Source organism: Hermetia illucens, chromosome 3, assembly GCF_905115235.1.
Source record: "Hermetia illucens chromosome 3, iHerIll2.2.curated.20191125, whole genome shotgun sequence".
NCBI lineage: Eukaryota > Metazoa > Arthropoda > Insecta > Diptera > Stratiomyidae > Hermetia > Hermetia illucens.
The window spans coordinates 73,781,614-73,797,167 of record NC_051851.1 but is presented as its reverse complement, the minus strand read 5'-3'; the positions used below and the strand labels follow the sequence as shown (position 1 = coordinate 73,797,167).

The window sequence follows — 15,554 nt, the reverse complement described above, 5'->3', positions numbered from 1 at the left end:
CGTCTCCTGGCGCATTATTTGTTGGGGGTACTAATCAATGCCAAGTTGAGCTTCAAGGGGTCTGGGTGCCGCTATGCGCGAGAAAAGACAGCAAAGGCTAGTTTATTTCTAGCAAAGGTGATGCCTAATATTGGAAATGGTAAGCTAGAGAAGAATGGGTATGTTATACCGGCCAATCGTGCTGAGGATGTGTAGCGCATACAGGACAGTATTCATTCAGGCAGTCATCGCGAGAATGATTCCCTTAGATCTTGTAACAAATGAGAGGTGCTCAGAGGTGGCGGTGAGGAAGATGGGGCGACAACCCTGTCGGCTGAACCAAAACCAAGTGGCCGAGGAAAACCTCTATAGTGGTGGCACCGGGAGACGCTCTACTCACTTTGGCTTGCCGGCCGTGATGCAGTAGGCGCATGCTCCAAAGGCATCTGAAGTGGGAATTTAGTCACGAAACCTTACCTGGGGTATACTGGTACCATGGGAACCGGGATAGCCTCTGGACTCTCATACTTCGAGTGAACTCCCGTTGTATGTGAATACAGCTCGGTTGTTTGCGGTTGGGCCCCTAGTGGGAGTTATGCTCAAGCAATAAGAGACCTTCAGGCCTCGGCGTGGTGTTGCCTTTTAACACGGGTGCCGTACTCATCAGTTCGGTAAAAATTTAGGTAGGTCTTGCATCCACCAGTATGAATGCTAAGTCATGCACTTTGTATAGACTGGTACCGTTGGTGCTTGTCTCAGCGAGGCTCTGATTGTGGTCACAAAATCAATCCGTGTCTTAAGAAGACCGTATTATTAAGTCTTCCAGACAGATGCTCACGTAAAACCCTCAAGGACTCACTGTAACAAATGAGGTACACTGTCTCTACAAGACAAGGGGGAAGACTGTCTGATGTGGTGAAGTGTTTAGAGGAACATTCATAGGAACTATCCAATATGTTAAGAGTACAAGAGGGCTATATTAGCAGATCTTGTAGTGACTGGTGACTGTAGATCCTCATTCTGTCGTTGAATCCATTTTCGCAAATACGATCAAAGGAGAAGTGATCGTTATAACGGTGTCAAGTATCAATTGATATTATGCTTTCGAACCACAGTTATATTGATTTCGTAAAGTGCATGGAAACACTTCCAAACACTTCATTTTGAAATATGTTGAAGATAGACTAGAGAATGTACGCATTAGTACTGAAAGCCCAAGTCGTGATCTCCGAGAGGTACATCAAATCCATTGACGAAATGGAACTTAGATAATCACTAATAACACAGGAGCCCCTTTTGAAAAAAAACTACTTTCTCAGTACGTCAATGAAAGAGAAAGCTTATTGTTGGAGCTCAGGCAATTCTCAAGGTCTGAAAACTATAACCAACGCAAGAGGGCACACTGTGAGCACTGCTAAGGCTAGGTATAGCTGTTTTCACAAGCGGCACTAGCGGGAGCATGTATCAAAGACATCTTTTCATGTGAAGGCAACCATTATTAAACGCGGTCTGAAAGGAAAAGTTGCATGGATTCACTCAGACGAATGGGAAAATTAAAATTTAAAAGTCATTCCGAAAAGTGAATATCCTCCACGGATCATATGTGGTTTCGATCATATGCAGCTAATTCGGAAAAGAAAAGGAGGCGGTTCTGTATTTGATATTCAGTCCCCTCCACCGAGGAATCCGCGCACCTTCTACCTTCGGAAGGCAGCTATATATTATAAGTATTATAAGTATTCAGTATTTCATAGAATGATATAAACAATATTTCTAATTTAAAAGATAGATAGAAATACAATATTTCTAATTTAAAAGGTCTAATTGCATCAAGCTGTGATTCTACCTAGTTCCGTAATCTAAACTTACTCCACATATCAATGTCCCTTAGATAGCCAAAAATTACTGTATAGTGGAATCGTCGGATTGTATTTTTTCAATTTCAGAGAACATGCGAGAATATTTATTCCATTCTCTTTTTCGTTGGTCATGGAGAAAGATATCACAATTCAAGATACTAATATAGATAATAACTGATATTAATATAGTTGGTGACTTCCTACCCGTTCTGCATAATGACAATTTACTATAGTGGAGCCTTGATAATTCGAACTTAAATAATTCCAGCTTTTCTGTTGCTGTTTCTATAGTAAGGTTGTTAAACAGTCGCGCATAATTCGAAGTCTTTTTAGATAATGTGAAGTATTTTAGAAAATATTTCAACTTTGAATTTGATTTGATCGGATTTCGACGAAAAGCTTCGCAAAAAATTCAAAAAATCGGACTCTCACGAGATTTTTGGTTCAAAAGTTCAATTCCGCTTAAAAATTCGTGGGTTGTGCGTTTATAATGAGGCCAAAATGATCAAATTATAGAACGCTAACTTTAGAGGATTAGGGATATGCGATTCGTGCAATATAAGGAGAGAAAAAGAGAAGATCTTTCAGATGCGCATATTTTGGAAGATGTGAAAAGACAAAGGACCGCTAATGACAATCAGTCTTCAGACGAGAAAACCATAACCGAAGAAGAACCACAACCATTAGGTTCTGAAGCTACATTATGGATATGAAGTTTTATCGGAGCTCATGACAACGTAAACTATCATATTAGAAGTGGTTGTATGTTGTATGTTACACGCTTTCTGCCTTTCTGCCTACTTCCAACTTCCGTAATTTGAATTTTCGATAATTCGAATGTTGAATAATTGATGTTGCCTTATAAGTTGGGGCTCAAGAGTACACTTTAGGTCTTCCCTATGAGCTAGAAACCTGCAAATTTCGAAAATTTACCGCTACCGAAGCGTTAACAACGCCTCGGATAGTGACTGGCCTCACGCCGAACATCTTTAATAATAATAATTGCGCGCTTATTTTTACAGAAAAGAGCAGGCGATTCGGATGATCTTTCAGTCCTCTGAGTGGGGTGAAGTCGGACCAAGAGCGGATCAATAAATGGAAGTCGAAGGCAATGCACGGTAAACACGTGAATTGTCTCTTTGCTAAGACGGAGGAGTTCATGTGTGGTATTCAGGACGATGTGGTCGCCACTCGAGCTTATAAAAAGCTGGTGCTGAAATCGCATCTCTCGGGGAAGAATAAAATAAGCGCATTGAATGTATTCGCTATCCCTTGATTGGCTTATGCATTCGGAATATTGCCGTGGACGAAGATCGATCTTGAAAACGTCCAGCAGCGGATACGAACAATTATGTCCCAATTCCGAATGCATCATCCAAACTCTGCCGTTGAGCGGATGAACATCGGAGATAGGGGCGTGGTTAACATGGGAGTACAACATCATTACCAAGTCGACTCGCCGCAGCAGTACTTGATAGTTCTGCTTACAGCAGGTATTGGGACCGGCAAGTTCTAACTGATTGCCATATTCCACATAGCAAGCCTGAGGTACTGTTAGCTGACAAAATGGGTCGCTTCGCGTATATTATTAATGTTGCTATCCCCCATAATAGTATTGGTAGCATATTGTTCGAGCACAGAAGTTGCCATAAGTTTAGTTGGGTTTCAACTAGCCCACGCTGTATGAATGATCATATTGACCACTTTACGCTCAGCAGTAGATTTAGGAGTTATCTCCCTTGTCACTGGGGATATGCGTAACAAGAAAGGCGTTTTCATCGGCCTTAAATAAAGTTACCAACTACTTATCTTCACTACGTCCGTCAGTTCTAGCAGGGTCGTAGAGCTACGACCCCCAAGTTTGTATGATCCAGTTGTCGGTCGACAATGAGAGAGTTGTCTTGTTGATCGGGCGGCAAATATACAAAGTGACCTGCCTGAGAATATCGATAAGCATTGGCCCTCATCAAAAATGCTTTTCTGTTGGATGCCGGGATATGATGATGCTGCAGAATGCAATAATTTCAGAAGTGCGGCTTCTCATCCACGGTGCAGAACAACTGAAGAGGTGAAAAGAACAGTTCACTACGGTTTTTAACCGTATCATATCCGATGAGGTCCGCTCCCTTGTGGATAAAATGTTCAATCACCGTAACATAAGAAACGTCTTTCCAAGCAAAAGAGAAATTATTTCGGCCACCAATACAGTTAAACAGAGTAAAGTCGCTGGACTACTCGGCCTTCCTGCATATTAAATTATCGCTGCGCCTGTAGTTCCTGCAGATATGCTACTTCGCCGCGTACGGAAATCTTAGGGATCCGAGACTTTTCCCAGAGCGTGGAAAGAGGGGACAATCGTCAAGATGCCAAAGAAGGGGACCCGTCTTGAGTGTGACAATTGAAGGCGTACCTACGTGCTCCATGCCGTCGCAAAATAATAGCTAAAATAATCCTGAAACGCACCGAAAAACATTTCGAAAGTGTGATCAACAAAGAGCAGGCGGGTTTCCGCTCTGATCCTCCTATATTGACCACATCAATACCCTACAGATCATTTTGGAACATTGGAACTTGGAGCAGAACAGTAGCGAACTTGTGGCGCTATACCCCACCAAGGGGTAAATGGCAACCATATATATAAAAGAGTTGGAACGTGGGTGTGTAGAGGTAGAAGTGCACAGTGTTCATGACTTCCCTTTTTACCTTGAATGCCCGACTGAGTATGAAAATCTGGAGCACAGAAGAGAGAACAACTGAAAATGATGGATAGAAAGTCTTTTTTTCTGCAAATGGTTAAGTCCCAAGTTTTGCGGGATACAATATGTAGCTCTAGGAAGCAGCAGGAAGGGAATAAGCTATAGAACCGTAATTTGCCCCATAATAATTTGCCCCCATGTCGATAGTTCTCTGGATGAAAAAATTAGTTGAGTTAACATCCAACACCACAGCTTCCATTTTCTTTTTTTTTCAGAGAACGGTCAAAGAAATTAGTAAACGGAAAACATGACCCCAAGAATATTTATGGGCAGTAATGAATCACGGTAAAACTGGCAAGCACAAACGGCCCGGGAGTAATCCCTCCCATTATTGTTAATGTAATTCGTATTTTGGAGTGTCCGGAATAGGAAAACGGTTACTTCCCTTGATAATGAAAACAAAACCACTTGTTACTTTTACAAGTCACTTATTCGAAACCTATCGAGATAGCCCTAATTTGGGTTGCATAAGAGCAATTTGAAAATTGGTATTGAAATTAACATTGACTTTGTATAGCGGAAGCTTGGTTGGTCAGTGACTGCATCACACTACAAAATCCTCTCAAACTGGTCCAAGGGCAACCATTTGTTCACAAAGAAAAAAACAGAGCGTTGGAAAATATCTAGGCATTGGAAACCTAAAGATACAATCTTAAGCTCGCGAATACTATGTCATTTCAACTGTGCGGAGATCATTAATACTCACTTAGTTTCAGATTTTGCCAGTTAACTACGCGGGCTTTATACTAGAAACTTAAAGCATAGACTGAAACGAAGTCAAGTGCAGCCAAGATGTCCGAAACTATACAATCTTAACTATCATAATATCTTATGGGTTCACAAATTGCTTGTCCAGCCACACACATATGAGTAATTTATAATGTTTATTTATGGCACCACTCATAACGCAAATTTTGAACTTAAAAATCGTTTGCAAGCGAAAATCGTTATTTCGGTCAATAGGTACGTATGTGGCCAGAATGCACGCTATCCACTGCAGACGTAGCAAAGTAGTCGCAACGAAAAAGTAAATGTTTAAGATTTTTGTCGGTCAATTAAGTAGCTAACAAAAATGATTGTTACTTATTTGTTGGCGCTGTAATTAGATATTACTACATATAAACTTTCTTTCTTTGGTGAAGGTTAATAAAAATGTTACCAAGAAATTTCGAACATATGCTGCTTATATGTGAGTTTACATGTATAATTTTTTGACCTCCTCTTATGAATAATTTATAAGGAAAATAATCGAAGAAGACTTTACGTTTGAATGGTGGACTGGGATTCGGCTAAAGTTTCGTGCCATCCAACTACCTTTTATTCCTTGGTGCAAACAGTCTTACTTCTATGGATCTGATTAATTACGAATCAACTGCTATCAATTTCCTTGGTATTTTGATAGGAGAGCAATGACTTTCCCACTTCAATGAATTAACAACTAAAAAGGGACATACAAACATCGGTGGTGTTACAATTAATTGAAGCACGGGAAAATGTTTCTAGGTATTGAAGAAAGACCACGAGCGTAGCTGCGTATCTACAGAGGCGCCGCGGCTTGGGTGAGCGAAATAAGTTGTCACTCAAAGAAACATCAAATTGACGATGAATTAACAATGAAAGGTCAAAATTGAATATTAGTATTTAATAAATGTAGCTGTTAGTAATATTTAGATATAATAATTGGAAAGGTACTTTGGTGTTCTGAGAGAAAACCCGGATCACCAGGCTGGGCATTACACCTGCGCCAAAAGTGGTGAACAATTGGCTAATGCCACCCCCTAGCAGAACTGTAAAAAAACGGGGTTAAGTCTGAGTTCCACTTCCACTCTATCTAGTTCTAGTAACATCACATTATCATTCAGTTCAATTTTTCATCAAACTTTTTCTCATAGAATAATGCTGACGCAGAACCTTAACCTTATGAAAGTGTACAGAATCAGCACTTTCAAATTACTAATAGCATAGGAAAGACGACGTTGCAATTCGCTATTTGGTTGGGGGTCAGTCTCTCGATCTTGAGCTTTGGTCATAAATGTTTTTGCTAGGCTTTGTATTCATCTTGCTATTGCAGATGTATTTTGGCTTCTGGTGAAACCGCCGGCTCTATTTAGAACGAAGCAGCCAACAGTCATAACAAAGGCATATTCAATACTATTAATGCATTCAAATATGGACTAAACACAATAATGGTGGAATGCCATTTGTAAGTAACATCGATAGCTCTACTATCAAATCCTATCTCCGCATCTATGGAAATATACGCAACGGGTAAATACCGGTTACTTTCGACGGCGGAGGAGAACACAAGCAAGCTTTTCGCGTCATATTAATGGTCCAATGAGCTGCATTTTAAGAATATACTCAATGTATATCCTGATTCTCGTAAAATGCGACAAAAAGGGATAAAAATTTGTGGTCTAGCAATTTGCAAATTTCAAAGCTTTGTTGCTACCGAAATGTCAGCAATGCCTCGGATAAGGACTTTTGGCTATTGAAAACTGTTAAAGATTGGTTTCTGGAATGTGCCTACGCTTCTCGACAATGGTATAGAGTCCTCCAGAACGCCCTCTTTCTCTGACTTGAGTGATAACTCCGGTAATATGGGCTGGATATTTTGATCCTAGGCGAAGTGAGCAGCACTCTTCTCCTTCTTACTGGAAACCTCACTATTAGTGGATAAAAATTGGTGTCAAATTGATGCCAACAGCTGCCACAAGGTACGCTCTCTATACCTGGGAGGTCTTGGATTACAGATTCCGATTCAGATTGAGAAGCATCATAATGCCTCTTATGAGGTGACATTGTGAATGTCATAGGTGATCTGAATGCCAAGGTTGGCACTTTGGGAACTCTACTTAGTTATGTGGACAAATGGTGGAGAAGGGATGATCTTGGTGGTCTTAAGAAAAACCATGGAAGGAGTCTACGTGATCAAGGAACGAGAAAGAATGGAAAAGTTTCTTGAGAGAATTACACAGTTACAGACACCGCTGTGGATTGATAGGTATATGTCCCATATCTTTGCAGCTATCTAGGGTTTGTACTGTCCTTTAGGATAGTGACTGACAACTAGATTCATAGGGAAACGCCAGTGTTCATGGTTATTTTTATAAGAATTATTCAAGATTTCTATCCTGACTAAAATTGGAAGCATAGGAACTATGTCCAGAAGCATTTTGTTCAAGGTATATATTTTCTTAGTCCAGCGGAGTAAACGACGCGAGCGGAGGTAATTCTCTTCGATAATATGAACATGACATCGAAATGGGATGTATTTTGAGGCCTAGATTTCAAATAGACACACCATTGTGATTTTTTTTCAAACTTTTGGTGGGATAAATTCTTAAGCCCTCACACTCAGTATCAGAAATAAAATCAGTTTCGAAAAATATTTTCATTTGATACTCCACATTATCATATTCTGTGAACAAAGTTAACACCCCCTTTCGCATGTATGGGGAGCTCCCTCCTTAAATCTAGCGCAAAATGATGCCGTGGGATATAAAGGAACTCAGAGTAGACATGTTTTCACTGAATTTCGGGACAATAGGTTCAGCGGTTTCCGAATAAATCGGGTGTGACAGACACACGGAAAGACAAACATTGAATCGATTCTAATAAGGTTTTCTTTCACACAAAACCTAAAAAGTAACAATAACATAAAGGAGGAAGATACTGTATGGGTGTCCTATGCTCCATGACATGCGTATTCCTCATTATCGTAGTTTTGAATATGTTGGCACTATGGCGAAAGATCCGATGCTTTTGAAAAGCAATATTTCTATTTGTCGGAGACGGACTGAAGTTTGAAATAAAGAAACCTAAAGGGGTTTTTCGTACGCTTTGGTGCATCCCTGACTTGGGGAGGTGTTTGAAAGGCTGGAATTTATACCTACCCACTAGTTTATTGTAAGGATAGAAAAAGTGTGAATTTTCACAGACACTTTCTGGAAGTTGCATACTATCTTCAAAGTCATTTTCATTTTGCATGAAAGACAATTGTATGTCGTAATGCAAAGCTCATTTAAATGTGCGTTTAGGCAAGCTTTTCCCTCTACTGTATCTTTCCTAGTGATCTTTATGATGAGGTTATCGGCAAATTGTAAGATTTTGACTGAGTAGGGCGTATGCATGAGGTTTGGAGTAGTCAGTGTAATAAGTAGGAAGATGGTCATGAAAAAACGGATCCTTGTGGGATATTAGCAAATCTAGTATATGGTGAGGAAAGCGACGGCTTAACTATTATTTAATATTGCCCACAGTCTAGGAAGCTAAGAACTTGCTTACAGATGTGTGAGTGGAGATAAAATAGTTGGTTTATGGTGGTTATATAAACAGAAACTAAAAATTAGTTTATCAAAAGTACACGAAAACAATCAATAGTTGCAGGCTAGGCTATACTACTCTTTTGGTTAGCTGCTTTTTATCGTGCCTCACCACGGCACTCTCAAGTTTGGGATAACGTCATTACCTACAACGGAAAAAACGCATTGGCTCAAATATTGACCGTAGTAGATTGCATGAAAACGAGACAATGAAATAACAAAACGAAAGCAAACAAAATTAGGGGAATTGAAATCAAAATTGTGGATACAATGGATCAACAACAGTTGAAAATGAAGTAATATTATAAGAGAGGAGACTGTATCCTCAAACACCGTAACAAAGTTTTCCAAGAAGATTTTCAAGAAGGTGATTTTTACTTTACACTAGTCTTTTATTACGCTTGCAGATACTAATCTTTAGCGGACGAATTATCCCTTCTTCAAACTCACCCAGTGAACATGAAAATTCCCTAGGAAGTACCAATGGAAGCAAAATATCTCAGGTCACAGTAACACCACGATTACGCTCTGAAGAAACCCAGAAAACGAATTCTGATGAAAGATCTGATACTTTAGGCTACTTGGCGGCACAACAACCGGAGGCCGGACTAGATCTGGCTTAATACGGAGCTAAGTAGATAACCGAAAGGAAAAAATACTAGCTTAGAAGGTCCTCGAGATGAACTTACAATACGAAAAAGGAGGAAAGATAAGAATTGAGCTTTGAGCTACTAACTAATTAAGATGCGATGGTTGGGTTGAGGGGTAAAGCGTCAGCTTCTCAATTTCATTCCTCTGGGTTCGGATCCCAGTCATCATAAATGTGTGTGTTCGTTCTGTATTTGCTTCACGGCACAGCGAGCGTGTCCACGGCGATAAGTATGATGACAATGAAACTCAAGCACAGTCTCATTGGAGAATCAAGGGAATGGGATGCCCTATACTCCACTAAGGAGTGAACATGAATGCTAGCTAAAGCCTGTACCTTCCAAAGGAGTTTATTTTGAAGAAAACTTTCAATTCGGCAATTTTGAGAAATTCGACTTGTCAATGGGTACGTAAGAGATCATGGGGGTGGTCTATGGCGCGGCTAACGACAAGACTAACAAAAAGGTCATTTGTGTGTTCAGGTGACGCTAACTGAAATATTTTTCACTCAAACAGAGGCAACGGAGGACGGTCAACCTTCAAGCTTTTCAATTTTGCACTTGAGTGTGCAATCAGAAAACTTCAACAGCATTCTCGCCTGATGATACTACTTGCTTGAACAGATCTTTTCTTAGTGTTAAACGAAACCTAACTAGGTCTTGTGATGACAGTGAAGGAAGCTGAACTTACAATGAATGTAGACGAAACAAAGGTTATAATGCAAACCAGTAGAAGGACATTTAGACAGCCGGTAAGAGACTGCGACTAAAGGATAGCATGAGTCCCAGGATAAACGCTGAGAAATTTCCACTGCAAATGACATCTACAGTTATGCTATCAAATCATGCCGCGAACTTCTCAAATATGCATGCATCTGGTGGTGGAGAAGAGTGACAGACAGAAGAATAAACAGATACAAAGAAAAATGGAAACAAAAGTGTTTTTGTAGGTAGGACTTTAAACAATACGCAAATAACTCAAAAAATAGAATATTACAAAAATCAACTCGAGGTAAGCATATTAGGCCAACATCGTAGAGTACTGCGATCTCCCGTGAGCTATCTATTAGCAAGGTCGCTAATCAGGAGCCATAAGAGAAGCGCTAACACATATTAACATCACCAACAGCGAAAAATGAAACTAAGCGGAGGCTGGAACCCATCAATATTGAAAGGACAAACTCGGCAAAAGCAGTCGTAAATACTATTAAGCTTGACTCACAAAAGGAAGCAAACTGTGCCAGGAAAAGGCAGTCAACATCAAAAGCTATAACACAAGTGGTCTCGTAGTTAACATTGCTGGTAAGAAAAGGTCGCAGGTATTCAAAATAGCGATTTATTGTTTGAGCTTAGATTCGGCGTTAATAAGTCCCACGTCCTTTCTAAAAAGGTCAAATTACCATTAGGTAGAGGTAAAGGTAAAAATAAGTCAAAATCCAATAGTGATTGAATACAAAAGGACGACAAGTTATTGCTGGTAACGAAATATGTTTCGGCTGTATGCGTCGGATAAGAACTAAAGACTGGAAGAAGACTGTAATTATAAATTAGACATCGTAGAAGTTCAACGTTGCTCAAAAGGCTTCACTGATAGAAAACAATAATATGGATCGTTTAAATGATGCAAATCGCATGTAATGCCTCCATAGCACACTGAATTTTTGAATTGTTAATAATGATTAACAGCACCGAACAATAAGCCCACTTCGGCAGACATGCCCACAACTAAGACCACATGCGGTTCGCCCGACACTGACAACCATGAAAGGATGCGAGCGGCAATGAAGTCGGCGAGGAAGCAGGAGTCTATCCATCCCGTTGGATGTGTGCAAAAAGGATCGTGAAATTATCACTTAATTAAATAATATGTAATGGAGCGATACTTTAAACCCGATTCACAATGTCATACTCGACGAAACGCAGATTCCTTGTGGAATGCAAGGATAATCATGCAGAACAGCCTCATTAGATTATACTGGAACTTTTACTGTATTTTATATATACAGTATATTTCTCTGCTAGACCGAAACAATGGTGATTTAGTACGCTTGATGGTGATTTGAAAGCCTCTCGGCTGCATTCAGATCAGGCCTTCGACAAAGCAAAACAGCGCCAACCTCGCTTCTGAAGAGGACAAACGCTGAGGAAGAAGAAAAAGAAGCAGGGCAAACTAACTACTACAGCAATTTAAGTAATATCGTAAGTGCATTTGTAGACACAGAAATAGTTGACTTTCCACTAGAATGGAATCTAAGAAAAGTATAAATCTATCTAAACATATGGAAGATGAAATGAATGAGTCAAATGTGTAGAGAAAACTTTGACTTTGCAAAGAGCAAACTATCCACAAGTGAAAATCAACAACATTGGAATATCCCTACTTGGGAATGTAGCTAGCAAAAAGCTCATCTACAAGCTTAACATAGATGCGAAAAACCAACAACTTAAATTTAAGGATAATCACTACTGTCTTGGAACTGTAACTTATTGGCCTGTAAATTGGTGAGGAATGTACGAACATATAGGAAAGCACCTCTTAGGTGTTCATTTGCATTTCTGCATCGTTGACTTGATAGTGCAATAGTTGAAGAATTTGAGTATTGCTACAATGAACAAGTAATCAGGCTTATAAATTGTCACCGCAACATGATAATCTAAATCTAAAAACTGTTCAGTCCGTCACACTGGAAAAGAGCCTGCAGTCCTTGCCCGTCTTTTCTTTTATTCAGAAGTCTTTAGTTTCTACCAAATTTATGAACATCACAGCCTAGTATCAACTCACTTAAAGTAGCGTTATGAAAAATAACTTCCAGTAGCGGCATGAAACTACATATGAACATATATTGGAATCAAGAGCTGAGTGACTGAAGTAAAGGCTTGCAAGAAGCACAAAGACAAAACTACCAACCCCCGTAAATACTCAGAGCATCCTTGCTGTTATTGAAATTGTTCGAATAGTTTGGATTGTTGCATAATTCGGATTAATCTAGATGTCCGTATGATGTAGCACTGGACGCGGTTTATTTACTGCATAAATGATGCTTTCCCACGGATATTTCAACAATCGTAGAAGAGGAGAGGAGAAATGAAAGGGATAAAATTGAAGAATTTTTTCCATTTTTGGTTACAAAGTGATTTTTTCATCAAATACAGTATTTTGGGAATCAATTGCTGCTTTTTTGAGAGTATCTTTTTCTTAACTGATTCTCGAAGTACGATTTTTGCTGAATAAAATCCCGTTATAGCCTTTCATTAATGAAACAGTGATTGCCAAGCCAATCTAAAATATAATTCGTACCCTTTACGTGTTTGCGATTATATTTAAGTGGAGCATTTTCCATCGATCGTCACTTTCGGTCACGCTGCTCCCAGGGCAGAGGTGAGGCAGCGTCTGATGAGTTGCCTCTGCCCTGGACGAAACCGTCAGTCAACTTTTTGCCTTTTTTTCTAAAGTAAGAAATATGAGTGAAATTGTACTGACAGCTCTATAGAGGCAGTGATAAGGAGACCTAGGTAATTCCGATGGAGGAGTATGTAACAGAAAATATACATACGTGTAAGAGAGATTTATTTACAGAAATTACCTTGTCTCCTCTGATTGCTCAATGTTAAGATTTCATTGGCAAAACTAGAACACAATCATTGGAGCCCCAAGGTTCCAACCATGATTATTTTGTCGTTAATGTAATAGTCATAGAACCACAGTATTATAAGTCCCTTGAAGATGTTCCCATGATCTTCCCAAAGTGGCCAATTCGAAATTATCTCGACTCGAATCTAGCTTCAATTTAGTCAATTTCAGGTAACATAATACACTTGAATGCTGCAATCTGATACTCAATTAAACCATGAGATTGCGTTCAAATTAAGAAAACAGAAACCCAACAAACGACTTATGACTATCTGACCATTTACTTCCTCGCTGCATATTTCCCTCTCGATGTTGAAATAATTACCAAAGAAATTAACATTTTTTACGACTAATAGTAACTGAATTAGATAATAAAAAATGTAGCACAAAGCAAAACACGGTTAACATATATTTTTTCCGAATCACTACCAGACCTACATACATACATTCATTTTTCAATCACGATTATTTAATAATATTACATTGTTGGCTTACTGAGCATGCACGCACGTTTTTCGGGGTACGCACCATGCCAGCGTAGGCCCCCGAAACGTTGGAAGTATGAACTGATGCAACTCAGGCACCTTCCACAGGTAAAGTGATGGATTCCTGTTCAACAGTCATTTCACAACTCAAATGTTTACTTATCATAGCGACTTTTTGTTTATAGCGTGCAAATATCGATTTTCCACATATGAGCTCTATTTGAGCGCATCAGATATTGTTTCTGATGACGTCGGCATCCGCGGATCTTCAACATGCAACCTGAAATTGGCTGGTGGCTTGCCGGGAAAATAATTTGTTTATCTAACCATCTTGCACGGCAGCTCTATGGAAATGTTATGCAAGTTTAACGTACCCAAGTATCGAATGGCAGATGATTAACGTAACATCAGCAAACAATCAAAGTATCTTTGGGTAATGTGTTTCCAAGTTAGCTTTTCAAGGAATTACATATTGAAAGTAGCCATTCCTGAGAGCGTGTGTCGCATCGATAGCTTCTTTTATCTTTCATTTCTGGTAACAAAGCGGCAATATCCTCATTATTATTTCTCATAATTTGTTATTTGGACAATCCAATGCAAAGTCACGGGCTCGCCATATATGTAATTCGCAACTACCCCCATATTTGGTATCGCGAAAAAAAATGTGTTGATTGACTCTTAGTACCCCCGAAGGAATGAGCTGCCTCAATAAAATTTGCATACACAAACAATACAACATTCAAAAATAGCTTTGCACAACAATTGTCCGCTCGTGGTGGCTAATTATAAAATTAATGGATAATTTGCATATTTCTACCCACCCGAAAAAACGGAAGAGTTCCTCCTTTCTGCAACTTTTTTTCGGTCTTAAAACAATTTATGTTATGCAACCCAATTAAAAGACTAATTACGACCACTCTTTTCACCTTCACTGCAATTCAAGTGTTACTACAATTTCTTCCAAAAATCACTAAAAACCACTAAAATTTCACTAAAGGTTCACTAGAAACTCCACGTAACACAAATTTAATTGATTTTAAGAAAGATTTATTACATATGCGTTATAAAATATGAACATTGCACAATATAAGTTTCGCCATAACGACACACTATTGTCTATTGCCGTAGATACATTTCTTGTTTGAACTTTTTCTTTTCGATCAAAACTGCAACAAGGTGGATCTGAGTAGCGAGAAGGAAGAAAATATGAGACCGTACTGACCGAGGTGAAATACGAAAATGGTTTGCCGTGGTCTTCATTTCACAAGTCGGTTACGTATTTTTCGACCACCTCCATTGAATTTTCCTCTGCGCCTTTTCCCCGTTAGTAAAAGATACTGAGCGTATGCTGCTTCAGCTAGATATTGTCGCCGGAGTCTAAGGTGGCCATGTGAAGTCTCGCATATATGCACGCTCCGCGATCATAGTAGTTTGATTACATTCCACCTGTACGAGTTTTGTTTTGATCAGCTAATATTGTAGGCAATATACCTCAATATAACATTAAAGTATCTACAGGCATATGCAAAAAGATACTAGAGTTGTCCACCTATTTCTCAAGTACCGTAAAAAGCATACCATGCCAAGCCTAGATTGATTTGCGCTTCTTAACTTTGAATGCATTCCGAAGACAATTGATTGATTTGGAGGGACCGCATGACTCACTTTTTGCTTCTAGTGATTAATACAGACTTTTAGGTTTTTTTTTAGATTCCGCACAACCATAAAGCTTACGATCTTCTGATACCTTACTAAAAACAACAATATGCTAGCAATGAACATTCCCAACCACAGTTTATGGCCTGGTTTGTGACCAAAGGGGTCAGCAATCTATCGATTCGAGAAATGTCTCCTACCGACTACACTGGAGCA

The 15,554-nt window shown here is 39.3% G+C and overlaps 1 protein-coding gene across 1 annotated transcript in view; it reads right to left on the bottom strand.

Moving 5' to 3' along the window:
* Positions 1-15,011, bottom strand: part of LOC119652522 (ABC transporter G family member 23) — a 57,552-nt gene extending 42,541 nt beyond the window's left edge. The window contains exon 1 of the mRNA XM_038056719.1: positions 14,504-15,011. The gene's annotated coding sequence lies outside the window, so the exon portion shown is untranslated. The remainder of the gene's footprint in view (positions 1-14,503) is intronic.
* Between the last annotated feature and the right edge of the window lie 543 nt (positions 15,012-15,554).